A 27,407-nucleotide genomic window follows, 5' to 3' on the forward strand; every position below is an offset into this window, starting at 1 on the left:
CCTATCTTTTATCTGAAAATTGCAGTTTGAAAGTGATTTAGTTAAGAATCATCCCAGATTCCAATTTATTACTCTATACACTTATTTTCTGTCCTTGACTGCTTTGCTCCATTGTCTGCCTTCTTCTACCTTTCTTTAGAGCTTTTCTTAATTCTTTCAGCACTTGGATGGAGCATAAGAATCTACTTGAGTAAGACCTTCTATTATTCTCCCATTTCAACATTTTTTCTTTTCTTTTTCTCCCTGGAACTACATTTTTTATATTATAGTCATTGCTCTGAAAGCTTGTGCATGACTTCCTTTTATTTCTCATTTAATTAAGAAAGAAGGAATAAATCCTCCTGTAAGAGACAGACCATCAGATCAGATCAGATCAGATCAGTCGCTCAGTCGTGTCTGACTCTTTGCGACCCCATGAATCGCAGCACGCCAGGCCTCCCTGTTCATCACCAACTCCCGGAGTTCACTCAGACTCATGTCCATCGAGTCAGTGATGCCATTCAGCCATCTCATCCTCTGTCATCCCCTTATCCTCTTGCCCCCAATCCCTCCCAGCATCAGAGTCTTTTCCAATGAGTCAATGCTTCGCATGAGGTGGCCAAAGTACTGGAGTTTCAGCTTTAGCATCATTCCTTCCAAAGAAATCCCAGGGCTGATCTCCTTCAGAATGGACTGGTTGGATCTCCTTGCAGTCCAAGGGACCATATGACCACATTTAGTCGGGAGAACAATATTTGCATTAATTTTTGCAGAATTTTCAGAATGCTTAGTTCTTTGAGCAACATAAGGAATCCCAGATTTAGGAGGCCTGAAATTAGAGGAATGCTCTTCCCTCCCCTCCCCCAACTTCTCAGAAAATGGCAATTCCTCAGTTATATAGGAGAATTCAGAAAGATAAGTGGAAAGGAAAGATTTTTGAATACCATTTTCCTTTGTTTACCGAGTTGGTGTGAAATACAAGGGGACTTAAGGATTTATTTTGAAAGAATAAAAATTATAGGCTCTCTAAGTTACAAATAATAACAATAATAACAAAACAAAACAAAAAATACATCATTTTTCCTTCCAAAGTATTTGAGACACACTCTATATGAGGAAAATGGCCTTAGGAGAACATAGCAATATATATCTTCTACCATAAAAAACAGACATGAGATTGTGTGAAATAAGAGATCAAAAAAGCTGGCAACCTATCCGGCAAGGTTTTGACTTGCTCTAAGTGTTTTACCCCTTTCTACGGTCCTGACGTTATAAACATATTCTTCGACAATCAAACCGCAGCAGTAACAACAACAAAGACAAATGCACAAAAGATTTGTTAAATTTTATTTTGTTTGTTTGTTTTATTAGCACATGGCCTCAGAGAAGCTAACTAAAGATTCCACCCTCCAACTCTGTGGTGTTGCTCCTCAGGGCAAGGCTGACATTAGATACAGGTATTTGAAAATGAAAGAGACTCCTTTCCAACCTAGAAGAAATTATTCAGGAATCTGGGAGACAGCATATGATATTGTGCCAGGTGCCACCAGTCTTTCTCAATAAAACATCCCTAGTGAAAAACTGTGGAGGCCAGAAAGGGCTGGCAAGGGAAAGCATGACGAGGAGGGCTGGCAGCCGCATGTCCGCAGGGAATTCAATGTCAGGGAGAGCATACAGGGAGACACCGTAAATGTGCTTTTCTCACCAAGTTCCTTTCGTTTTAGAGTTGGGAAAACTGAGGTGCGGGCATAATCACCAAAGGCATACAGCTAGCTGCTGACAGAGCTGGCTCTCTCTACTCTATCACACTGCTTCTTCACTTTCCTCATTTCCTACCTCTGTTGTGTTCTGTTCTGAACTGCCCTTGTTAATTGGCACTAAAGTCTCCGCACCTAGAGTTTCAGACATGTTTGGAAACTTCCTTTAAATGTGTTGATCAACTGAAGCACTGAATTATTTGTGAAAGCAAGAACAACTCCCTCCAGGGTGAGGTATTCAGAGATTAGTCATGATATGTTCCATTCTTCCAGGCTCTCTACATCTTCACACAGGAGGCATCAGTTTCTTGAGAGTGCACAGGCCCCCAAAAGCCATTGCAAAGGTATCTGTGGAGAAAACAAGGCAAAATCCCATGGGTCCAGCTACCCTCCACAATCATCCTTAGGACGACCTTGGAGAACCTGATTCCTCCTGTGGCGATGATGTGTGTAGACTGGGTGATTTGTGAGAGGCAGGTGAATGAGCTATATGTACAGCTGGTCCTTGAATCTTTGGTCCTCCTTAGCATCAGCTGTTGGAGAAAGAAATGGCAACCCATTCCAGTGCTCTTGCCTTGAGAATCCCAGGGACGGGGGAGCCTGGTGGGCTGCCGTCTCTGGGGTCGCACAGAGTCGGACACGACTGAAGCGACTTAGCAGCAGCAGCAGCTGGCAAGACCGTGTCCTTGTCCCACTGCCTCTGAGAGACACTGAATCTTGGCAGGGAGAGGAAGAGGGAGTGATACTGCATCTAACTTTGAGAATAATCATTACCATATCAGTGTGCAAACGACATGTTCCAATGGGCAGTGTAGGAGTATGCACATTTGTCTAGCTATCTTGAATATTGTAGGCATGGTCTAATTCTTCTTTATATTCTTTCTTCTAATAATGAATTGCAAAAGAACAAGATGTACTGTTGTGCTTTATAGTTCAGGCAAACAATACAGGTAATTGGCTAACATGGTTTGGTATGATCAGCTTTTTTTTTTAAAGCCGATATGGCAGAAAAGCAGTGGACTATTGCAGGAGTTGCATTGGCCCTTCCAACACTTCTCTGTCCAGTCCATTAATCAGCAGCAGAACCGCCAAGACACCACATTACTGTGCTGTAGCTCAAAGAGATCTGTGGTTGTAATTGGGTTGACTGGGAACCAAGTTATATCATTCCAATTCTGATTGATTAATGCTGAAGTCCTTGCTAAAAAGTGGTTACCAGTCTCAGTCTCCGCGAATCATTCAGTGGTGAATGAGGACTAAGCTAAACAAACTTGGGCCTGTGAACACGGATATTTCTTGCAGAGTGGGGCAGAGGTGTAGAGATGGTGGAAAGGGAAGAGAAAAACTATATTTGACTGAAGAAGAAAAAAACCCCTGCAGCCTGGCTTCTTACGGCATCTTGGGCACCTCCCTTTCTTTTGTTACCTTGTTCCCATCTCTGCATTCGCTGTCACTAAGCAGTCAGATTACCACCCAATGGTAGCACTATAGTCGTTCCTTTCTATCACCTATGGCTCTTTCTTTACAGATGCCCATTATTAGCCAGATGGAGTTATTGCCCAGTCAAATGATTTAAACCTCCCCTCTCTGAAAGCTTTTCTACCCAAATTCTCCAACTCCACCCAGTTCCTCCCAATACTTTTTTCTAGTGAAGGACACTCCCAGTCATTCCCTTTGTCTCTTTCAGTCTCTCTTTTTCATCACTCCCATATCTAAATTTTCTCATTCATGGAAAGAGAACAATCCTCTACTTGGGTCAGATAATCTTTTCAAAAATGCTTAGTGTATTTCCACCAATCCTGGACACATTGCAAGAATGTTTTGGACAAAATCAAATTTAAATATTGCTTTTCTGTTTGGGGTTCTTTGAGACATATCCAAACAAATGATAGGGGGAAATGTTTTTTCAATTTTAAGTAAGCTCTGGTTGTTTCAGTGTCAGCAATCTCAAGCATTACTTCTTGCCAGCTTTCCATTTGGTAGAAGGTGCTTCCTAAAGATGAACTTCTGTGGAGTCGGAACCAGCAGAGATGAGCCAAATCACGATTAAAATGCTTGCTGGCTGCTCCTTTCGCCAGTGTAGCTCTCTGTTTCCACTTGTTGGAAATCCATCTGCCTGTCAGTGTTCGTGCACGCCAATACCTTTTTTGATATAACAAACTCACAGTGTTCCGCTTCAAGAACGCCAGCATTCATAATTTTTAAGCCTCCAACTTTAAAGAAATGAAAGCAACTGAATTTCTCTTCATTTAAAAGTAGAAATAGTAGTATTACATAGCTAGAAATTTCTGTAAAGTGGATTGGCAATAACATTACTTATGCTTTCAAAAACTGGGTTCTTCGAAATTTATGCCTGTGTATCAGTCACAAGATAATACATTTTTTGACTTTAAACTATTTTCTTTCTTGTCCTAGAAATCCTGTTATGCTGTGGACATTTACAGAAGTTTGGCTTGAGAAAAAATATTTCAAAACTCAGGTAGAGGTAAATTATAATTTATTACTGGGAGAAAAGCACTCTTAGTTGCAACATCTCTAACTGGAAAGCTTTTGAATTTTCTAGATTTGACATAAAGATTTATGAGGTGCGATTTCACAGAAGAAAAAACATTTTGGTAAAAACTGTTTTTTGGTAGGTAAAATAGGAACTCACAAGAGTAACTAGATGAACTTTAGTAGAAGTCCTCTGTGAACTTAACTGAGCAAAGAAATCCATTAAACTCCGGGAAACTAAAGGTGCATGTTTATTATTTATTTCTGGCATTGAGTCCTTTCCATTTCCCTACAGAGTTGTTTGAGGGATCTAATATTTTAAAAACATGCTATTTTAACTTGAGTCAATAACTTGATCCTAGTAATTTGGTGAAAGGGCATGAGATTAGAGTATGGCCAGGGTCTTATTCTCACTCTGCTACTCACCAGATTTGTGACTGTGGTCATCTCTCTTCCATATTTTGGACTTCTATCTTCTCATCTGTTTGACAAGAATAAGAAATACCTGATCTTGTTTCCTCCTAACATTGTTATGAAGATCAAATAAAGTCCTAGTTGTTAAATCATTTTGAAACTATCAAGTGCTATACAATATAAGGCAGTCTATTCATTATCACCTCAGAATTCCTCTCAGATTACATTGCTTCAAATGCATTATTTAGGAAAAGTACAAACTTGAATGCCATATGGAGTCCCTGTTGACACTGCAGATGTTGGTTAATTTTAGATTCTAAAAGAACAAAAGAACAGAAGCAGTACCAAGCAAATTAGCCTCTCTTTAGCTTTTTCTTCGAAATCTCCTATTATACAAATACCAAACTAAAAATGGCAGGCTAAATATTATAGAAAATTACATCATTTGAAGCATCGAAATTCTGTATATCCAAGCCTTTTTGCAGTTTATTTTTGCAGGAGTTTATTCCCTTCAAAACACATCACCAATGAATTTAATGCTATAAGATTAATCATGGTTATTTCTTCAAGGACCAAGTAAGAGGATTTTAATCTTCAACTTTAACCACAAATAACACAGAGCCAGGAGAAATAGAAAAGTCTCAGAAAGACTCACAAAAAGCCATTTTGGTGGTCACAGTCTCTCTTGAACTAATGGAAAACTGAACTCAGCTCAGCTAGCCTTGGTCTCTGATTCTGAAGATTCATATTTTCCAGTGGGAATTTCCTTGAAGAACAGGTGTGGCAGACTTGCACATACTCATGACAACTGCTTTTACAGCCTCATCAGCTTGAGGAGACCCGTCTTCCTCACAGGCGCCATCTATAAGACATCTCTTTGCATTTTGTCAAACCTGACTCTGTTTACACATGCACAAGCAAGAGGCGTTTCTGTAAAACATATAGATGGCATCTGTCATTCTATCTCTTGTTTGTACACCAGCCACTAACAAAAAATATCCTGGAACAAGCTGAGCATTCTGTAAGTGCCTTGTAATTATTTATATTAAATATAACATTTTTATATTATTAGTATAATAGTGCTTATATTATATATATATATATATACACAAAGGTCCAGTTGATATTCTGAACCTAGATTTTTACTTTTTAGAGGATAATCATGTCCCCAAATTGTTCACTAAGTCTATCACTTTAATTAGAAATAATTTTCAAACAGAGGCCATAAGTATTTCACCTATGAGGCACCTGCTCCTCTAAAAGAGGCAAAAATTTTAAAGTTTGTCTTAACCTATCTTTTAGTCATTTGGTGGATACAGTCTGATATTTCAAAGTCTACTCTCATGTGGATTAGAATTATTAAAAGCAAATCCGAAGAGTAGATTTTATGACACAGCTTATTATAGATGCAGTAGGCTGATTATTTTTGGATAAAGTATACTAGTAATCGCCTCCCTATCCTGCCCATATACTGCCCCTGTTAGCACAAAAGGCCTAATAAGACAGGTGCAACTTGATTCTACATTACATGGTTCCCTCAAACTGGAACAAAATTTTAACTCCCTCAAATATTTTCCCCAGCGAAGCACTTTGGATTACTGCAGATGATTACAGGCCTAAACAAGAAATAGATTCAAACAACCCTCATTCACTGCTGAAACTGAACTGGAACTGACCCCTAAAAGAAATTGGCCTAATTCCTATAAGAGGAATACGAATCAGGTTGCCACCTGTTCCCTTCCTTCTTTAACTTCCTCAGTGAACTGGGCTTAAGCATAGAACTGGAGGAGTCTTTCAGGGAAGGGAAAGAGCACTCTGGTTTGGTGTTTAGATGGGTTTGCTGCAAGGCTAAAGTCACTCTAGATGTGGGAAGAAAGGAGTCTGGGAATTAGCTGGGGAAATCACAAAATTTGGCAAACCATGGGCACAACATGAGTTTAATTTGCCAAATTTTGTTTGAAGATGTTACATCAATCAAAAATCCTTTGCTCGCCAAAGTTGAAAAAACATAACCCAAAGTAGCTGAATCAAAAGGTAAATTTATTGACCCATGTAACTGGATAATTTAGAGTATCTGGTGCAGGTGAAGCTTGATTCAGGCCTCAAACAATATGACCGAGGACTTGCTTTCTCTCTCTCCATTTCTCAGCTCAGCATCTTCCATATGGGCCCCATTCTTGGACAAGCTCTCACCTTCTGTACCCGATATGGATGCAAGCTGATACTTACCCCTAGGTTCAAATCCAAGACCAACTTTTCTAGCAGATCTAGAATGGATCACTGTGACCAGGGGAGTAGGATATACTAGAAGACCTAGACCAAAGTCACATGTGTCACCCCACAGCATGGGGGTGGAGACATCACTATTCTCACCAAGCCCTGAGAGTAGGGAGGACCAGAGTCCGCAGAACAAAATTAAGAGTGTGGTGAGTAGAACTGATGCTCTCCACAAACACTCAGGAACCAGACGCACAAATAAATTTATTGAATATTATCCCTCATTTAAGAAGGAATTCTGGGTATCTTCTAGAATCCAAGTCTTACCAGCTGAAGAGAAAAAAAGGAGAATGTATAACTGACATTTCCTAATGTTTACATAGAAGAGTTAGTGCTTAATGAAAGCTTGAAGGATAAATACTGCAAATACAGAAACCAAAATATATGAGAAGGCATTTAAATTTAATTAATTTAAAACCAAAAAAGAAGTGGATTCCATTTTAAAAAAGAAAAAGACAATGGCCAAAAGAGAGACTATAGAATCCTCATGTGAGACATTTTAAAAACTGAAGGTAGTTTCAGTTAGAGTTGCGAGTAGATACTCTTCAAAGATACTGGGCAGTTCTAGCTTCATGATTTGTAGATTTTGCAGTTTCTGAGGAAGAGAGCTTTAGAGCCAAGGAAAACTTTATAGGTGGCTATTTGTTGAAACTTGTCAACTCATGATTTGTTTTTAAATACTTTCTTTCTATAATTGAAACAAACAAACAAACCTCCCCATACATGAAATGGAACCAAAGAGAAGTCCTATGTGGAAAGATAATTTTATTTTCTAATAGAGATAGTAATATGGCTAGGCTAGCTTCTTACGATATTTACATATATTTCTCAAATGGAAGCTTTCACTGCCGTGTTACTTGTACATATTTCTACATCTGTATGTTCTCCTAAATTTTGTTGTTCAGTCACTAAGTTGTGTCCGACTCTTTGCAACCACATGGACTACAGCACGCCAGGCTTCCCTGTCCTTCACTATCTCCTGGAGTTTGCCCAAACTCATGTCCATTGAGTGGATGATGCCCTAAATAGTTCTAAATATTTCATGTAAATTAAGTACCCTAGGATTCTTCCATCCTGCTCTCAAGTATCTGGAATCTAATAAATAAAAAAAGTATGGAGGGAGGTGCATAATGTAAAGACAGGATGCTCACTTTACACGGCTCAGTTATAAAGCACATTTATTTATATTTACCAAAGTCTATCCATTTTCCCAGGCCCGTAAACCTATTCTCCAAAAGCAACCATGGGAAATTGAAGAATTACAAAGACAAATGCAAAGGGAGGCTAATTTAAAAAAAGAAAATGAATGAAGGATATTTGAACCTGAGGCTAGGGTAGCACTAGAGCTGTTTGGGGCAGTCTACACCTTACAAGTTCTCAACTCCAAACCCATTAATCCCATCATATACTTCATTCAAAAGATGCTTCTAGATGTTGAATTAAGAAGACTCAAGTATTTTCTAGAGCTTGCAATTTATTAACTGGCACATAATCAAGTTGAATATTATTCTTTCTTCTTTTTAAAAATATGCCAGCCATTACTGGTTACAGGAGAAGCAGATTAAATATTTTAAAATTTTCTGGACTTCCCTGGTGGTCTAGTGGTTGAGAATCTGCCTGCCAATAGAGGGGACATGGGTTCAATCTCTGGTCCAGGAAGATTCCACATGCCACAGGGCACCTGAGCCCACGCACCATAACTACTGAAGCCCAAGTGCCCTGGAGCCCGTGCTGGGCAGTAAGAGAAGCCTGCACACTGCAACTAGAGAAAGCAGGCTTGCAGCAACAAAGACACAGCACAGTCAAAAATAAATAAGTAAATAGATAATTTTAAAAAATAGTTAAACATGATAAAATACCAATAAACACTCACTGCAGAAATTAAAAAATAGTTAAACATGATAAACATGACAAAATACCAGTAAATACTCACTGCAGAAATTAAAAATCTTTATTAGGAAATGATAAAAGCTATAATTTTCAGACCAAAGAATGAAGAATTATTTTTAATGGAATGTGAGAGCTAATCCTTTGAAAGTTGACGTTCTAATTTGGAAACCTAGTCACGCCACCCTAGAAGATTCCTTTGGAAGATTTCATTAAAGTGTTTAGGAGACTTCTGGGGATTTATCCTAAAGATATACCTGCAGACGTATGTGCCAGGTTATTCATCACAGCATTGTTTGTAATAAATAGCAAAGATTGTAAACAGCTCAAGTGTTCATCAATAGGGGAATGGTTAAATAAACTGTAGTGTAATGTTATGTAGCTGTTTAAAAGAATGAGGAAGCTCTCTCAGTACTGATATGACAGAGCTCGAGGAGACACTGTCAACGGGAGAAGCAATATGCAGATCAGGAGATATAATATGCCACCTTTTGTGTAAGCAGGGAAGAAGAAAAGAAAGAAGAACTGCTTACATGTCCAGGAAGAATCACTGTCAGGACACATGGGAAAAGCAATATAAGTAACTATCTCTACCTATGAGGGTGGGTGGGCGTGAAGAAGGGATGGAAGAAGCAGGGTGGGAAGGAGAATTTTCACCATATACCTTTTTATTTTGTTTTGTTCTTTTTAAAAATTTCTGGTGGAAACCTTTTTTTAAAATTTATTTATGTATTTCTTTTTGTCCGCACTGGGTCTTTGTTGCTGTAAAGACGGACCTTCTAGGGGCTACTCTCTAGTTGCGGTACCCAGGCTTCTCATTGCTGTGGCTTCTCTTGTTGCAGAGCACAGGCTCCAGAGTGTGGGCTCAGCAGTTGTGGTGCAAGGGCTTAGTTGCTCCATGGCATATGGGAATCTTCCTTGACAGGGATCAAATCTATGTACCCTGCATTGGCAGGCGGATTCTCAAGCACTGGTCCACCAGGGAAGTCCTGTTTTGATTTCTGAAACATGTGAATGTATCAACTGGTCAAATATTAAAAATTAAATAAATACCAGAAAGAAAAAAGCTTGAGAGAAGTCATTCAGGAATCATACAGTAATTTCATGAAGGTTCAGATCAGATCAGTCATTCAGTTGTGTCCGACTCTTTGCGACCCCATGAATCGCAGCACGCCAGGCCTCCCTGTCCATCACCAACTCCCAGAGTTCACTCAGACTCACGTCCATCGAGTCAGTGATGCCATCCAGCCATCTCATCCTCTGTCGTTCCCTTCTCCTCCTGCCCCCAATCCCTCCCAGCATCAGAGTCTTTTCCAATGAGTCAACTCTTCGCATCAGGTGGCCAAAGTACTGGAGTTTCAGCTTTAGTATTATTCCTTCCAAAGAAATCCCAGGGCTGATCTCCTTCAGAATGGACTGGTTGGATCTCCTTGCAGTCCAAGGGACTCTCAAGAGTCTTCTCCAAGACCACAGTTCAAAAGCATCAATTCTTCGGTGCTCAGCCTTCTTCACAGTCCAACTCTCACATCCATACATGACCACAGGAAAAACCATAGCCTTGACTAGATGGACCTTTGTTGGCAAAGTAATGTCTCTGCTTTTGAATATGCTATCTAGGTTGGTCATAACTTTCCTTCCAAGGAGTAAGTGTCTTTTCATTTCATGGCTGCAGTCACCATCTGGAGTGATTTTCGAGCCCAACAAAATAAAGTCTGACACTGTTTCCACTGTTTCCCCATCTATTTCCCATGAAGTGGTGGGACCAGATGCCATGATCTTCGTTTTCTGAATGTTGAGCTTTAAGCCAACTTTTTCACTCTACACTTTCACCTTCATCAAGAGGCTTTTTAGTTCCTCTTCACTTTCTGCCATAAGGGTGGTGTCATCTGCATATCTGAGGTTATTGATATTTCTCCTGGCAATCTTGATTCCAGCTTGTGCTTCTTCCAGTCCAGCATTTCTCATGATGTACTCTGAATATAAGTTAAATAAGCAGGGTGACAATATACAGCCTTGACACACTCCTTTTCCTATTTGGAACCAGTCTGTTGTTCCATGTCCAGTTCTAACTGTTGATTCCTGACCTGCATACAGGTTTCTCAAGAGGCAGGTCAGGTGGTCTGGTATTCCCATCTCTTTCAGAATTTTCCACAGTTTATTGTGACCCACACAGTCAAAGGCTTTGGCATAGTCAATAAAGCAGAAATAGATGTTTTTCTGGAACTCTCTTGCTTTTTCCATGATCCAGCAGATGTTGGCAATTTGATCTCTGGTTCCTTTGCCTTTTCTAAAACCAGCTTGAACATCAGGAAGTTCATGGTTCGCATATTGCTGAAGCCTGGCTTGGAGAATTTTGAGCATTACTTTACTAGTGTGTGAGATGAGTGCAATTATGCGGTAGTTTGAGCATTCTTTGGCATTGCCTTTCTTTGGGATTGGAATGAAAACTGACCTTTTCCAGTCCTGTGGCCACTGCTGAGTTTTCCAAATTTGCTGGCATATTGAGTGCGGCACTTTCACAGCATCATCTTTCAGGGTTTGGAATAGTTCAACTGGAATTCCATCACCTCCACTAGCTTTGTTCATAGTGATGCTTTCTAAGGCCCACTTGACTTCACATTCCTGGATGTCTGGCTCTAGGTCAGTGATCACACCACTGTGATTATCTGGGTCGTGAAGGTTACACTTACAAGAAAAAGAAAAAGAAATCTGAATTCATCCTCAATCATAGGTATACTGTTGGAAACAGAATTAGCTCAGACCACAGTGACTCCCATTCCTGTTAGCAGAGCACCTTGCTTGTGTCCAGTATCTTAACCTTGTGGTTCTTTTTCTCTTCTCTCAAGAAAAAAAAAAAGTCCAAGATCCTGGAAGATGCCACCAACAGAAAAGTTACCAATAGAAATTACCAGGGTAATTCTATTAACTGGTAGAGGCAGTCCTCCCCACTAGTCTGGGTTTTTTTAAGGACAAGTACTGTGTCTTACTCAATGGGCTTTGTATTCTCAGAGCCTAGCGCAGCACCTCCATAGGCACTGTGTAAATTCAGTAAGCTGAACTATCCGCCTGCTTAGCTCCTAATCCTAAGAGTCATCCTTTAGCATCTTTCCCTCACTCGCTGTCATTAAATCCATCAGTTAGACTCATCAGTTCTATCTGCCAAACATACCCCCAAACTACTACTCTTCACCATCTTCAGCACTACCACCCTAATCAAGATCAACATCTCTAATCGACAGAAATCACTAGTCTCCCTTCGGATCCTCACTCCCACCTCCCCCAGAACACGTTCTCCATATGTAGTTAGGTCTATTTTTTTAAAACACCAGTCAGATCAGATCATACTCCTGCTTAAAATCCTCCAGTGGTTTCTATTACAATTAGAATATGATTTAAACTCTCTACTCTGCCAGTCCAAGCTCTGTCTGCTTCTTTGACTTCACCTCCTACCACTTCCCCTCCCTTTCTCCACACCATATCAGCTTACCTTCAGTTCCTCACATAGACTTTGCCTTCCCCTGTCCCAGGGTATCTGTCTGTGCTCTTCCCTCTGCCTGGAAGGCTATTCCTCCTCCTTTTTGTAGGATTGTCTCCTTCTCATTATTGATGCTCGAAGGCCACTTTCTCAGAGAGGCTTTTTATGACCACTCCAGTTACATCAGTACCAACTCCCCATGCTCTTTCTGTAGAATCTTAAACTATATAGATTAAATATCATTCAGTTCAGTTCAGTTCAGTTCAGTTCAGTTGCTCAGTAGTGTCCGACTCTTTGCAACCCCATGAATCGCAGCACGCCAGGCCTCCCTGTCCATCACCAACTCCCAGAGTTCACTCAGACTCATGTCCATCGAGTCAGTGATGCCATCCAGCCATCTCATCCTCTGTCGTCCCCTTCTCCTCCTGCCCACAATCCCTCCCAGCATCAGAGTCTTTTCCAATGAGTCAACTCTTCGCATCAGGTGGCCAAAGTACTGGAGTTTCAGCTTTAGCATCATTCCTTCCAAAGAAATCCCAGGGCTGATCTCCTTCAGAATGGACTGGTTGGATCTCCTTGCAGTCCAAGGGACTCTCAAGAGTCTTCTCCAACACCACGGTTCAAAAGCATCAATTCTTCGGCACTCAGTTTTCTTCACAGTCCAACTCTCACATCCATACATGACCACTGGAAAAACCATAGCCTTGACTAGATGGACCTTTGTTGGCAAAGTAATGCCTCTGCTTTTCAATATGCTATCTAGGTTGGTCATAACTTTCCTTCCAAGGAGTAAGTGTCTTTTCATTTCATGGCTGCAGTCACCATCTGGAGTGATTTTCGAGCCCAACAAAATAAAGTCTGACACTGTTTCCACTGTTTCCCCATCTATTTGCCATGAAGTGATGGGACCAGATGCCATGATCTTTGTCTTCTGAATGTTGAGCATTAAGCCAACTTTTTCACTCTCCACTTTCACTTTCATCAAGAGGCTTTTTAGTTCCTCTTCACTTTCTGCCATAAGGGTGGTGTCATCTGCATATCTGAGGTTATTGATATTTCTCCCGGCAATCTTGATTCCAGCTTGTGCTTCTTCCAGTCCAGCATTTCTCATGATGTACTCTGCATATAAGTTAAATAAGCAGGATGACAATATTCAGCCTTGATGTACTCCCTTTTCCTATTCGGAACCAGTCTGTTGTTCCATGTCCAGTCCTAGCTGTTGCTTCCTGACCCGAATACAGGTTTCTCAAGAGGCAGATCAGGTGGTCTGGTATTCCCATCTCTTTCAGAATTTTCCCAGTTTATTGTGATCCACACAGTCAAAGGCTTTGGCGTAGTCAATAAAGCAGAAATAGATGTGTTTCTGGAACTCTCTTGCTTTTTCCATGATCCAGCAGATGTTGGCAATTTGATCTCTGGTTCCTCTGCCTTTTCTAAAACAAGCTTGAACATCAGGAAGTTCACAGTTCATGTATTGCTGAAGCCTGGCTTGGAGAATTCTGAGCATTCAGTGGCTCTAAAAAGTTTTTGTTGAATAAAAATAAAGACTTTTAAAATTAATCAGGGGTAGACTATATAGCTTATTTCCTCAGAGACCTTTTGATGAAACTATTTAATTACAAAGGCAATAAACAATTATAAAGGGCTTCCCAGTTGTTGCTGGTGGTAAAGAATCTGCCTATCAATGCAGGTGACATGGGTTCGATTCCTGGGTCAGGAAGACCCTCTGGAGTAGGAAGTGGCCACCCACTCCAGTATTCTGTCTGGAAAATTCCATGGACCGAGGAACCTGGCAGGCTACAGCCCACGGGGTCTCAAAGAGGTGGACACGACAAAAAAGAAATAAAGTGTCATGATTTGCTTTTATATTGTACAAAGTAGGCTAAGAGAATAAATGAAAAGAATATGGTTCTATTAATATAAGAAATAGTAACTTATGTCATAAACCAATCTAGGCGACAGGCAGCTTGAGCACTATGTTAATAGAAGGACTCTAAAGATGGCTCAAAATCTAGCAGAAGACATTTTAAATATCTTAGTTGCTTAGTTGCTCAGTAGTGTCCACCTCTTTGCTACCCCATGGACTGTAGTTCGCCAGGACAGAGTTCTGCCTCTGTCCATGGGGATTCTCCAGGCAAGAATACTGGAGTGGGTTGCCATGCCCTCCTCCAGGGGATCTTCCCGACCCAGGGACTGAACCCAGGTCTCCCACATTGCAGGCGGATTCTTTACTATCTGAGCCACCAGTGAAGCCCAGCAGAAGATATAGCTTTGTTATTATAATCTCTAATATCTGTATAGTACAAAATATATTCACATTTATAATTATACTTAGTTCATTTAATCACCAGAACAGTCTTATGAGGGGGTATTATTAAAAGTGTTATCTCAGTTTTATAGTTAAATAACCAAAGTTCAGAGAGGTTATGTGACTTGCCTTAGATGGCACAGCAAGTGGGGAATGAGATTTTTAAGTTAGATCCAGATCTCCTGACTCAGCTCTCCTGTTCTTCTGTTGTTATTGTTCAGTGTTCAGTTGCTAAGTCATGTCCAGCTCTTTGTGACCCCATGGACTGCAGCATGCCAGACTCCTCTGTCCTCCACTATCTCCCAGAGTTTGCTCAAATAAATTCATGTTCACTGAGTGGGTGATGCCATCCAACCATCTCACCCTCTGCTGCCCCCTTCTCCTTTTACCTTCAATCTCTCCTAGCATCAGAGTCTTTTCCAATGAATCAACTCTTCACATCAGGTGGCCAAAATATTGGAGCTCAGCTTCAACATTAATCCTTCCAATGAATATTGAGGGTTGATTTCCTTTAGGATTGACTGGTTTGATCTTCCTGCAGTCCAAGAGACTCTCAAGAGTCTTCTCCAGCACTACAATTCAAAAGCATTAATTCTTTAGCACTCATCTTTCTTTATGGTCCAACTCTCACATCCGTATACAAATATAGGAAAAACCACAGCTTTAACTGCATGGACCTTTGTTGGCAAAGTGATGTCTCTGCTTTTTAATATGTCTAGGTTTGTCAGAGCTTTCCTTTGAAGGAGCAAGCATCTTTTAATTTCACGGCTGCAGTCACCGTCCACAGTGATCTCCTGTTCTACTTCATCACTATGTCTGTTCAGTGTGATAAATATATGTGCAGCATGCTATGGGAGGTCAAGTGTAACAGACAGAATGACTATTTTTATCTGGAGAGGTCTGGGAAGGCTTTATTGAGGAAAGTCATATAAATGGGGCTATGAAAGGTGGAGGAGTTTCCAGGTGCAGGAAAAGGCACATTTCAGACAGAGATCATATACAAAGCACAGAAAGATGAAAATGTATAGCATGTTTTATGTAGCAGGGAGCAGAGGAATCCAGGAGGGGAGGTTGGGGCCATACTGTGAAAGATTTTCAGTGCTACTTTGTATGCCGTTGGGCAGTCTCTGAATGCAGAGGTTTGAAACAGTCAGCTCTGGGTTTTCAAGAGAATAGAGTGGCAGATTGGGGGATGAACTGGATCATGAAGAAACTAGTTAGGAGGGTTTTTTTTTTTTAAGAGTGATTGTGTGAGCAAGATGTATCTGAACGATGATATTAGAAATGGAAAGGACTGATTACAAAATGTTTGTGTGAAATAGAATCACTTTTCTGGGAGGTTGAAAAGAGGGAAGAGTGAAGATTATTTTAAAAATTTTCTTGCTTATATGACTCGATGGATGACGACTTCAGCAGAATTGAAGAATGCAGAAAAATGATTTGAAAAGGGAATTGGAGGAGATGGGGGTTTTCTTGTAGCTAAGATAAAGCTTTTAGTCCTATTTGGTTTGAGGAGCCTGCTGGCCTCCTCTGTCTATGGGATTCCCCAGGAAAGAATATTGGCATGGGTTGCCATGCCCTCCTCTAGGGTATTTTCCAATCCAGGGATTGAATCCACTCTTCTGGCTCCTGCGTTGGCAGGTAGTTTCTTTTACCACTAGTGTCTCCTTGGAAGCCCAGATATGTCAAGTAGATGGCTATAAATATGGGTCTAAAATTTGAAAGCAAGGTTGAAGTTACAGACAGATTAGGAGTAATCAAAATGTAAATTGTATTAACATTGCTGCTGCGAAAGGGGCACAAGGGAACTTTTGGGGGTGATGTAAATGTTCTATTTCATGATTATGATAGTGATTACAAGGGTATACATGTCTCAAAACAGATCAAATGGTGCACTTTAAATGGGTTCATTTTATATAATCTTGAATTCCTTAAAAAAAAAAACTGCTAAAAATAAAAGTGAACCGCCTTGTATAACATACTGCTAAATTGTTTTTAAAAACTGTTAATTGTTTTATAAGAAAGAAGAGAATGAGAAACTGTTCTAGACACATCAGTTAAAAACAACTGATAGGCAGCAAGGAAAGCTGCCATGGTGTCATTGGTTCCAGAAGCCAGTGCCTGAGGTGCCAGTTTATGGGCCATTTGGGAGTCCTCCATTCAAAAACTTATTCCTTCCCCAAACCACCCTCTTTCATCCTCAGCCCACCCTTGTACCACCTGGGTTGACTTCCCCATTTGGAAAAGCTGAGATAATAAAGGTACTTGAAGAATACAATATGACTCACCGCTGAACAAGAAATCTTCCCATATTGATTGATTTCAGGCTTATGGCCAATTTGGCCTCCTTGTTTGGCACCATTCCCTCAGCACTACTTCTGAATTGTTCTTTCCATATTCAGCTTAAAATCTACTTTGTTCAAAAAACCATGTGTAATTTGACAGGAGGAGGAGGAATCTGATACCTGTATTCACCACCCAGTGTGAACACATCTACCATGAATATACAGTCACCAAATTTGTACATTTATGTTGGATTCTCAGTTCTGTCACTAAGTCTTTGAGATCTTGAAGAAAATAAGGATTATAAGAGGCACCTTGCAGGGTGGTGTGGATCAAGTCAGTTAGCATATGTGACGGAGAAGGCAATGGCACCCCACTCCAGTACTCTTGCCTGGAAAATCCCATGGATGGAGGAGCCTGGTAGGCTGCAGTCCATGGGGTCGCTAAGAGTCGGACACAACTGAGCGACTTCTTTCACTTTTCACTTTCATGCATTGGAGAAGGAAATGGCAACCCACTCCAGTAGTTCTCGCCTGGAGAATCCCAGGGACGGGGGAGCCTGTTGGGCTGCCGTCTATGGGGTCGCACAGAGTCGGACACGACTGAAGTGACTTAGCAGCAGCAGCAGCATATGTGACAATGCCAAGTATGGCATTGAGTAGGCGCTCAATAAAAGGCAGATGCCTTGTCAGGCCTGACTATACTTTCTGAATTATTGGGTCTGTATTAAAAGTTTCTTGAAAGTAAAAGCGCTCTTTTCTGCACTCTGCACTCCCACCCTAGCTAATACATCCTCCAGAGACATGGGTGAATGACGCTTAGAAAGCTGGCAGGTCAAGGATAAAGTTGAAAAAGATTTACACAATAAATATGTAGATGAGAGGAGATCATTCTGGGGACACGGAAAAAATGGAACTCCATTTAGAGGAGGTGGCAAAGGTCTTTCTTTACATTTCCTCTTTTCATTCATTTAACATTTTATCTTGCCAAGAAGACGGGACAGAAGGTTTCATCTTGATGAGCAGAGCTACAGGACTGTGTGCCAATACACCTGGTATTGATTCATGCCAGCTGGGAGAGGAGCTTGGCTTCTCCATGTTTTACTACTGTGGTTTTCTGGGCTGGGCAGCTGGGTGCCTAATAATGATAAAAACCATAATAGTACTTCATAATTACGCACTGCCCTTTGCCAGAACTTGGGTTTAATTACAATGACTATGACGGAACTGGCAACATCTCACTCCCTGTTGGGGTGCAACACCTAAGGGCCTGGAAATAGAGTCAAGTGGCAACTGCAACCCTTCTCCTGCAGAGCCTCTCCTGGCAATTTACCCAGAGTGCTCTGGGTTTGAAGCTCATCAGAAACAAAGAGTACTTTTAAATTGCCCATGTGTACTTGGCACTGTCAAGTAAAGTCGTGTTTATGATGCAACTCCTGCCCCACATGGGACACAGCATCATGGAATCCCAGGCCTGGAAGGAACCAACAGAGGTAATCTCATTCACTTATTACCCTGCCCCCTGCCAGGAGGCATCACAGCCTCTGCACTCTAATAGATGAGCTTATTGACCTTCCATTCTGACTGGGCTCAAGATGCTTTTGTGGCAGCCTGCTTCAGGGGTCAGGAGATTTCGCCAGTTCATTTCAATATGCATTTTGTAAGTACCTATTCTGAGCCAAGACACTGTGGAGGCCCAAAGACGTGTAAGGTCTGACCCCTGCCCTCAAAGTAGCTTATCTCCTAGCTGGGGGATTGGTATTGAGGCAGCCCTAACAAAAAGGTAGAGGGAAGTCCTCACAGATGAAAGGAAGTAAAACCGCTCCAGATGAAACAATCAGGGCCATCTTTTCTTTGAGAACAAGAAGGAAGGATGAGAGGATACTAAGCAGGGTGGGGAGGCTGGGGGAGTAGGATGGAGGGGGAGACTGAGGTGAAGAGCTGGGCAACAACTTCAGGAGATTCTTGCATGTTTCTCTGTTTTTGGTGGGAGATCTTTATAGTGTATATCACCCCCTGAATTATTAATTTGCTACTTTACTCATATATGCTTTATTTCACCCTATTCAGGAACTTTGTCAGTTTTGTTCACCACTATATCCTAAGCACCTCAAACAGTGCCTGGCACATTGTAAAATGCTTAGTAAATACTGGGCTAATGAATAAGTGGCCCAGGTGAGGCAATGGATGTTGAAATTGAGAGAAAGGGCAATTAGAAAAGATAATCAACAGGACAAAGCTCAAAGGGGTACAGAAGTATTACAGCAAGGAGGCAGTTGCCTGGAGGATTGCTCCCAGGTTCTGGTTTGGTTAAGTGAATGAATGGTGATGTTATCAAAGAAGATAACAGACGGGGAGGAGCAAGTTTTGTGGACTTCTTATGGTATTTCAGTTCCTATTTGGATGTGTCAAGATTAGATTTAGGTGGAGATATCCAAAAGCACTAAGACAGGCAGATTGGAACCTCATTAAAGGTACACTCAGTCATCAGAATGGTTAGACCACCTTAGTGTGCAGCAGAATGACTCTGTACCTACTAAGCAGAGGACTAAGCATTAGATCCTGGGACTCTCTTAAGAAGCCAACACAATTGAATTAGAAAGGTTAACTGAAAAGAAATACAATCTGAGAGTTTATGGTTTTAGGGAAACTGGAGTGAGGGGAGACCTTAGAAACTACTGCAAAAGAGATCACTTTATACAAGCGACCCTTGAACTCGATCATATGGACGTCACTGGTGGCCTTGAGAGGGGCACTTTCAGTGGATTAGTAAGGAACATAATTTAGTCTGTACTGGAAGCAAGAATTGAAATACGGCTGAGAGCCAGACAGGGTCTCATTGTTTTGTTTGGAGGTGTTGTAATACGACCATGGGTATGTCTAACACAAAAGAGGTCGGTAAGTTTGTGAATGACAAGGCTTCTATAAGTCCAGATGGCCTGTCCTGGTGGAGTCGGACTACCTCAACTATGCTTTTATCCTTTTAGCCATTTCTAGGGCGGGGGGGCCCTTCCAGCCAAACTGCAAGCAAAAAGTGGGAGACACCCCTCCATCCGATCTGAGTCACGTTTGTGACAGCTGGCAATAGGGATGGGATTACTTGAATTAAACGAAGTGCCTAGGTTCCCGTGGATCTTGGAATTTAGTAATAGGCTCCTTGCTGGAGGGAACTAGGGAGACTCATTCACTTTTTCCGACAAGGAACTCAGGCCTCCATTCAACATTTTTCCTTTCCTTTTCCCTAACAGAGTTGAAACCAGGGACAAAGCGTTCCTCCTCCCACCACCTCAAGGCTGACCTTCCGCCCTCAAGCCCACCACTGCCCCTTCTCGGACCACGTGACCCTGCTCAGACCCAGTGACTCGCTGCCGCCGACCCCTCCCCTTGGGCCCGCTTTACTCCGCCCCTAAAGCCCACGTGACCTCATATCTCCCATCTGACTGGCTCCTCCCTTTCCCCCGGGCCGGACCCGGCCGCCGTCGCAGCGGCCCGACTCCAAAATGGCAGCCGCGCACAGAGCGTACCCGAGCGGCCGGACCTCCCTGACTCCCGGGCCGCCCAACTCTCGCTCCCAGCCTCCCTCCTTCGGCCTTCACCTACACGCTTTCGGATTGGCCGCTAGGAATCCCGCCCCTCCAGAGCCCCGACTGCTATTGGTCACGGTAGGCTGCCCTTCAGAGAGGCGTGCCGCCACCGCCCCCCGCCCCGGGAGGTATTTTCCATTCCGGTGGGGGTTGGGGGGTGGGGGGAGGGGTAAAGGGTGAAGAGGGGGAGGCGGCCCGGGAAAGGGGTGGGGGCCTGGAGGGGGCATCCGGCGGAGCTGGGGTCCCCGGGCTCCGTCCGGAGGAAGCGAGACTGCGCTCACTCGGGCAGTCGCTGGGAGCCGGACGGGACCGGCGGGCTGGCCGGCAGACTCGCTCTTGGTGACTGCGCCGTCCGGGCCCGTCCTGCCTGGCCGCAGGTGCCCCTGGATGAGGCCGCCCCGCGCGCCCCGACCGGTGAGTGTCCCCGCGGCCGACCTGGTTGGTGAGCGCTCCCCGGCCCCCGCGCCGCCGTTAGCTGCCGCCTCTCCGGCCCCAGGTGCTCGCGCCGGGCGCAGTCCGTCTCTGGCCGGCGCTTCCACATCCCGGGCGGAGGCAGCGCCGGCCCTCCGGCCGGGAAGAGGACGACGGGCGGGGGACGGCGGACCCGGGCCTCGAGCTCGGTGCAGACCGTGAGGCGCATAGTGGGAGCTTGCGCTTGGTAGGCTTTCAATGCATTTCGTTGAATAATTTTTCTGGTTGGAGGAATGTGGGGCGCCTAAGGGGAGAGGGATCGCTCCAGGCTAGTCGGAGGGCGTTCATGATCAGGGTCATGGCCAATCTCGGGGGTCACCAGAGACTGTGGGGCATTTGCGCGCGCTGCATGGAAGAGGGCACCCGTCAAGATACTGGGCTCTGAGGCTCCAATCCGGGGGTCCTCAAGGTCGACGAGAAGGTCCACCGGGAGATGAGAGAGGGAACTGGGAAACTTGGATGGGGGAAGTGGCTGGAGCACCTCCGGAGTTTAACTCGAGGTGGAAAGGGATGCTCAGGCGGGCGCTGGAAGACCCTCTTCAACTACTTGGGGTCCTAAGATTCTTTGGTACTGGGATTTGGGGATTCAAGTAGCTGAGGCTAAGTGACTTTCTGGAGAGGGCGTTGTATTTAAAGAAGGATGCTCAGAAACAGTTTAAGCGGCTCATCTTGGCTTGGTTCTGAACTTTGAAAGGCTGGAGGATTGGAGTCACGAGGTGATTTTTGACATTTTCTTTTGGCATTCCAACCAAAAGGTGGACCTTGGCAGCTACCTTCTAAAATGTATGTATGCGTTAGATGGTGTTTTCCCGGTTATTATTTTTGCTGGAAATTCTCAAACTGCACCTTGAAATTCACAAACTGCACCTCTTGTAGCAGCTTCTCCATCTGCTGAAGATCCCTCCTTCAGGTCTCTCCATCCATAGCAGTAGTTTACTTCCTTCCAGTTTAACGTTTAGACTGATGTGTACTATTATTACAGGTTGCTAATGACTTTTATTCTATAAGATTAATAAGTAATTCACGGGCTTTCTTTCCCTTGTTTTTAATTGTTTCTTTACAAGGTCATATAAAATTGAACCACAAATTTTATAGAAGTTTAAAATATTTTAACTTTGTTGAACTGGGAAGATATTTGGTAGGCTAGCAGCTCTAGAAAGCAATACAAAAACCAGCTTGATTTTTCTAACAGTTGGGAATTTTATTGTCTGAAGCTTAGTTTAAGTTTAATAATCTTGTATTTGCATAACACTCTTGAAAATGAGTTAAGAGCATAGAAAATTCATACCAGGGTTAGTCCACAGAATCCACCTCTGTGGCAGCCCATGGAGGTTCTTCATGTCTCTTAGAAGAGGAAGCTAAGAATTTCACAGCTAGATTTTTAATTTTTTCACAATCATATATCTTACTGATTCATCACAATTTATAAAATAAAAGCTTTTTTTTTTTAAGGGAGTATTTAAGCATAAGAGAAAATTTTGTAGATCATATTTTCACTTTGATGTAAAATGTAATTCATCCGTCAGAGAAAACATTTCTGCAAAAGGTTGTTAGTTATATTCACTTGGCACCTTCTTAGTTATTGAATAAATAATAGAAAATTAAATTTTTTTCTCCCTATTGTCCTTGAATTTTACTATTTGTCCTTAGGGAGAATGTACTGGCACACAAAACAGTAGCCTAAAATATTGAAACCTAACACCTTTTAACATTATAATAGCTTCTACATTATTCACCTTCGGACTCATTTATGGCAAACCAGTGGTCAGAAAGGCTTTCTCCTCTTAGCCTTGTTTAGAACGGGCTATTCGCCCATTGTCAAAATAAGGAAAAATAATGCATAATGCCTGCAAAGTAATGGTAATAACTAAACAGAGTGAGAATAGGAAGCTTGGAAAAAAGATTTATGTGTATGAGTCACATTTCTTTTAGAGCTGGAAGAGTAGAATTTGGATATGATTATTTTGCAGATCAGGAGACTGAGACCCAGACCAGTGGAAGGGTCTAAAATGCTAGCTAGTGATGAGCCACGATTGGTGGCAGGTCTCTGGACTCTAGTGCAGGGTTTTTCTACGTTATCATGTTCACATTGTTTATTTCTAAAGCATTCTGGTGCCCACTATAAGTGGTTTTAGGATTATGGGTGATATTGTTCCCTTCTAAGGATGGGGAAACTTGGGTTGACTACTATTATACATGAAATGATATACAATAAGATGAGCTTTTATTGAACATTTTAAAACAGTATGCAGCATTGTTAGTGCAAGTGCTGATGTTTCCCTCTCATTGTCATCTAGATTGAAATAGTAGGTGAACTTCTTAGAGTAGGCTAGTGTTCTATAATTTTTATGCTAAAACTTAATTGCTTAAAAAGTTTTCAGTTCGGTAGGCTCAGATATTTTAAAAATAAGTTATAAAAAAATTATTATTTTAAATATGTGTGGGGGTTTTGTTAAAATGGATTTTAGTACCTTTAAAAAGAACAGTAGTAGAATTGCATAATTATAAAAACATGATTTTGATCATAGTTGTAGTAAAGACTGGATTTGTATAATAACATCATGATCCCTGGCAAATTATGTTAACCATTGTGTACCTAAGTTTCCTCACATGTAAAGTGAGGTTAGTAAATACACCCCCTCATGGGGTATTGGTGAGGATTAAAAGTACAGAGTAAGGGTACAACAAATATTAGATATCATTTGTAATGTTCATTAGGTATATACGAGCACTTATGTGTCCAATTGTTTACTTGCTATTAATGAAGTCACTTTGTGGCTACACAAATTTCCTAGATAAATGCATGATCAAATAACAGTCTGCTTTAAGGGACACTTAGAGCAAATGATGCCCTCCTTTATTTATTTATTTTTAGTCATTAGTCTGCTCACCTTGGAACTTGAGTTAGATATATCTATCAAGTTATAGTGAGTGTGGCTGTTCTGAATGTCACTGGGAGACCGTTGTAGAAGTTTCATTATTCTAGAATTAAAATGTTAACAGTTGATTTGCAGATAATCTGTTGAAAATACAGTGAGTTCTGCAGGCCTCCTTGTTAAACTTAGGTGAGGAAACCAGGTCTCTGTAAGGTCTTTTACTATTTGCAACCCCCTTCTCCCAATGGAACCATGAGAAAATCATTGAACATTGTTTTCTATTGAGTGAATATTTTGATGACTTCATTCATTGAACTATTAGGTTTTAGTGATAAAATTTGTTTAACTCCAATTTTATAGCATTTATTTCTTTTTGATTTGCTGTAGCCCAGATCTCACTAGTCTCAAGAACATGTGGTTTAGCAAATGTGTTTTATGGTGACAGTGGCAGATTTTTTCTCCTGGACATTTTGGAGTTCGTCCTCATCAGGTTCTTCAGTTGATGTTATAGCAGCTTGTCTTCTGTTTGTTGTTGTTGCTTAGTCACTAAGTCGTGTCTGACTCGTTGAGACCCTGTGGACAGTAGTCTGCCAGGCTCCTCCGTCCATGGGATTTCCCAGGCAAGAATACTTGGGTGGGTTGCCATTTCCTTTTCCAAGGGATCTTCCCTACCCAGGGATCTAATCCGCGTCTCCTGCATTGGCAGCAGGTTCTTTACCACTGAGCCACCAGGGAAGCAGTCACACAAGAGCTTACTTTTTCTTAATACCTTTTTTTTTTTTTTACATTAATTTCAATTATTTTTTAAGTTATATCACATAATATTTAAAAATTGCCCTTATTTTTAGAATTTCATTGAATTGAGCCTATTTTACACATTTGAGATTAAAATAAGAAATAAGTTGTAGCTCAAAAGCATTTTTATTATGCCAGTACTTGATTTCAACTATTTTGTTTTAGATCTCAGGTAGGCATTCTTTTGGTGGTACTTCAGATGATAAACACACGGGTCATCCCTTATTCTAAAGTAACACTGACCAGCAGGGCTAAGAGTTACATGGAGTCACCAAAAGTTTCCAGAGTCATTTTCTTTTCCTTTCATTAGTACAGAATTTTACTGTTTAAGAGGGACCAACCCTTAGTCCTCTTTTGATAAATTGTTATAATAAAGATTATGAAATTACTACAATTTGCTGGTCATTTTTGGCCTCATGACATACTTTTAGGAATTTTGTAGAACTTAGACATACAGATCCGGAGAAGGCAATGGCACCCCACTCCAGTACTCTTGCCTGGAAAATCCCATGGATGGAGGAGCCTGGTAGGCTGCAGTCCATGGGGTCGCTAAGAGTTGGGCACGACTGAGCGACTTCCCTTTCACTTTTCACTTTAATGCATAGGAGAAGGAAATGGCAACCCACTCCAGTGTTCTTGCCTGGAGAATCCCAGGGGCAGAGGAGCCTAGTGGGCTGCTGTCTATGGGGTCGCACAGAGTCGGACACGACTGAAGCGACGCAGCAGCAGCAGCAGACATACAGATCTTTTCTTTACATCTAATCTAATTATGTGAATAAAATATTTAGTTAAATATGGTTTCAAAAGATATGGTGAATACCATGCTATAATAAAAAAAACAACAAACCATTACTCAGTTTTTCATTAAGTTGATTTTCTTCATGTATTTAAAAATAATTATGGTGTTGTGAATTGCCTGTTAGTCATATTGAAAATTCATGGGTATATGGACTGAGTAGATACAGACCATGCAAACTACTTTTCTTAGCCTCAGTGTAGATGTTAGAGAGTGACAGGGAAGATAGAAATCATTTGCCTTGCTCAACTTAATAATGAATTTTTCATCTGAGTTATCCAGCTATCCTACTTTTAAAGGGGGGAAAGGGCTTTTGTATCTGGTTAGAGCAAAAGTAATCTTGAAGGGTAATTGGCTGAGTTGGACTGTGGTGTTGGGTAAGTTTGCATCTGAATAGTTTAACTGAAAGTTACCTGTCTTTACTCTCCACCTGGTCTTCCCTGGTGGCTCAGTGGTAAAGAATCTGCCTGCAGTGCAGGAAACGTGGGTTTGATTTCTGGGTCAGGAAGGTCCCCTGGAGAAGGAAATGGCAATCCAATCCAGTATTCTTGCCTGAAAAATCCCATGGACAGAGGAGCCTGGTGGTCTGCAGTCCATGGGGTTGCAAAGAGTTGGACATGACTTAGCAGCTAAACAACAGCAACTCTCCATGCAGATGACAAATTCTGAGGAATGCCCTGAGGGAAACCATAGTGACACGATTGCTAAATACATATAGGGAGAATATATGTCTGCAAGTTCACTAATAGTATATAAGCATTTTACTTACATGCTGGTTCACATCAAAATTAAATTTACCTTCCCTTTGGTGAGATGTCATTCAGTTACTGTATCTTTATCAAAACTAATAAGAAAAGCAGTGGTGAAAATAATTTTGAAACAGTTATTTTTGAAATGAGTTTATCTGCTCTGGGATTGTCTTCAAATAATAACTTCCTTATTTTATTGGAAAACTACAGAGCTTCCCTTGTGGCTCAGATGGTAAAGAATCTTTCTGCAATGCAGGAGACTGGGGAGGTAGAGTTTGATCTCTGGGTCGGGAAGATCCCCTGGAGAAGGGAATGGCTGCTCATTCTAGTATTCTAGCCTGGAGAATTCCTTGGACAGAGGAGCCTGGTGGAGCTACAGTCCATGGAATCACAAAGAGCTCAACATGACTGAGCGACTAAGCATGCATGCCTGCATACAGGAATAATATCCAGTCTTTCTATTCTGAGCCAGAATCTTCAGTTAGAGGTGGTAATCAAGAATTCATATGTGGTATTTCAAGCAATTGAAAAGGATAGAAGCTTATTTAAATTATACATATAAATACATAGGCTTAAAATGGAACATGAAAGATAAAATGATGGAATGAAAATGATTTGGGAACTGAACTTCAGGCCTGCATATGCAGCAGGTAGTCAGAGGAAGAAAGTTAAGAATTAGAGGTTGGAGAGAGAATGTTGAAGGAAACTGGGCTTTGGTAGGAGTTTTAGCCCTAGCATTGATCCTAGGTTCTATGTATTAGGTGTGTCTTTGTATCAGGAAAACTGCTGAAGGATGAACTTAGTAAACATTAAATATAACCTGTTGGGAGAAGTCCAAGTACTGTAAGAGTTAAAATATGCATGTAGTCAAAGGGGAGCTAATTTATCTAATTATTTATTTAGTCTTTGACCTTGGTTATTAACATGAGAAGTAGGCCATCCTTATTACTCTTCAGATGATTGGTGCTGGGACTAATTTTATTTAACATTTTTATAAATGGTTTAAAGACATACTGGCATTGAAAGTTGCCAGATTTGCAGCTGACTGCAGCTGACTCCATGTGTCGTTCCAAGCAGTTAAAAGCCAAGCCAACAAGAAGAAGCTACCGGAACATCCTTCGATGAGTTTTTGTGTGGCAGAGAACAAGATAATGCATTTAGGAGAAGATAGTCCAAATTATATTTATAGCCTGAGCTGTGACCCAGGAAGGGGATCCAGAAGTCATGGCGATAACTTCCTTGAAGGCATTCATTATAGTTACTG

The 27,407-nt window shown here is 41.6% G+C and overlaps 1 protein-coding gene and 2 long non-coding RNA genes across 7 annotated transcripts in view; 2 read left to right on the forward strand and 1 right to left on the reverse strand.

Annotated features, from left to right (window-relative positions):
- Positions 1–1,305: 1,305 nt before the first annotated feature.
- Positions 1,306–5,681, reverse strand: LOC123328700. The gene is made up of 2 exons (XR_006543722.2): positions 4,656–5,681; positions 1,306–2,084 (listed from the first exon to the last, which is right to left on the reverse strand). It is a non-coding gene; the product is annotated as an uncharacterized LOC123328700 (long non-coding RNA).
- Positions 5,682–18,121: 12,440 nt separating this feature from the next.
- Positions 18,122–20,283, forward strand: LOC123328462. The gene is made up of 2 exons (XR_006543294.1): positions 18,122–18,365; positions 20,121–20,283. It is a non-coding gene; the product is annotated as an uncharacterized LOC123328462 (long non-coding RNA).
- A 48-nt stretch (positions 20,284–20,331) lies between these two features.
- Positions 20,332–27,407, forward strand: part of SOCS5 (suppressor of cytokine signaling 5) — a 68,579-nt gene continuing 61,503 nt past the window's right edge. The window contains exon 1 of one of the 5 annotated variants that reach the window (XM_006054794.4): positions 20,332–20,584. The gene's annotated coding sequence lies outside the window, so the exon portion shown is untranslated. Of the gene's footprint in view, positions 20,585–20,737; positions 20,871–20,960; positions 21,115–21,149; positions 21,711–27,407 lie in introns of those variants that run through there. The other 4 variants (XM_006054793.4, XM_006054792.4, XM_006054795.4 and 1 more) reach the window with 4 other exon arrangements.

The sequence above is a fragment of the Bubalus bubalis genome, chromosome 12 (assembly GCF_019923935.1).
Source record: "Bubalus bubalis isolate 160015118507 breed Murrah chromosome 12, NDDB_SH_1, whole genome shotgun sequence".
NCBI lineage: Eukaryota > Metazoa > Chordata > Mammalia > Artiodactyla > Bovidae > Bubalus > Bubalus bubalis.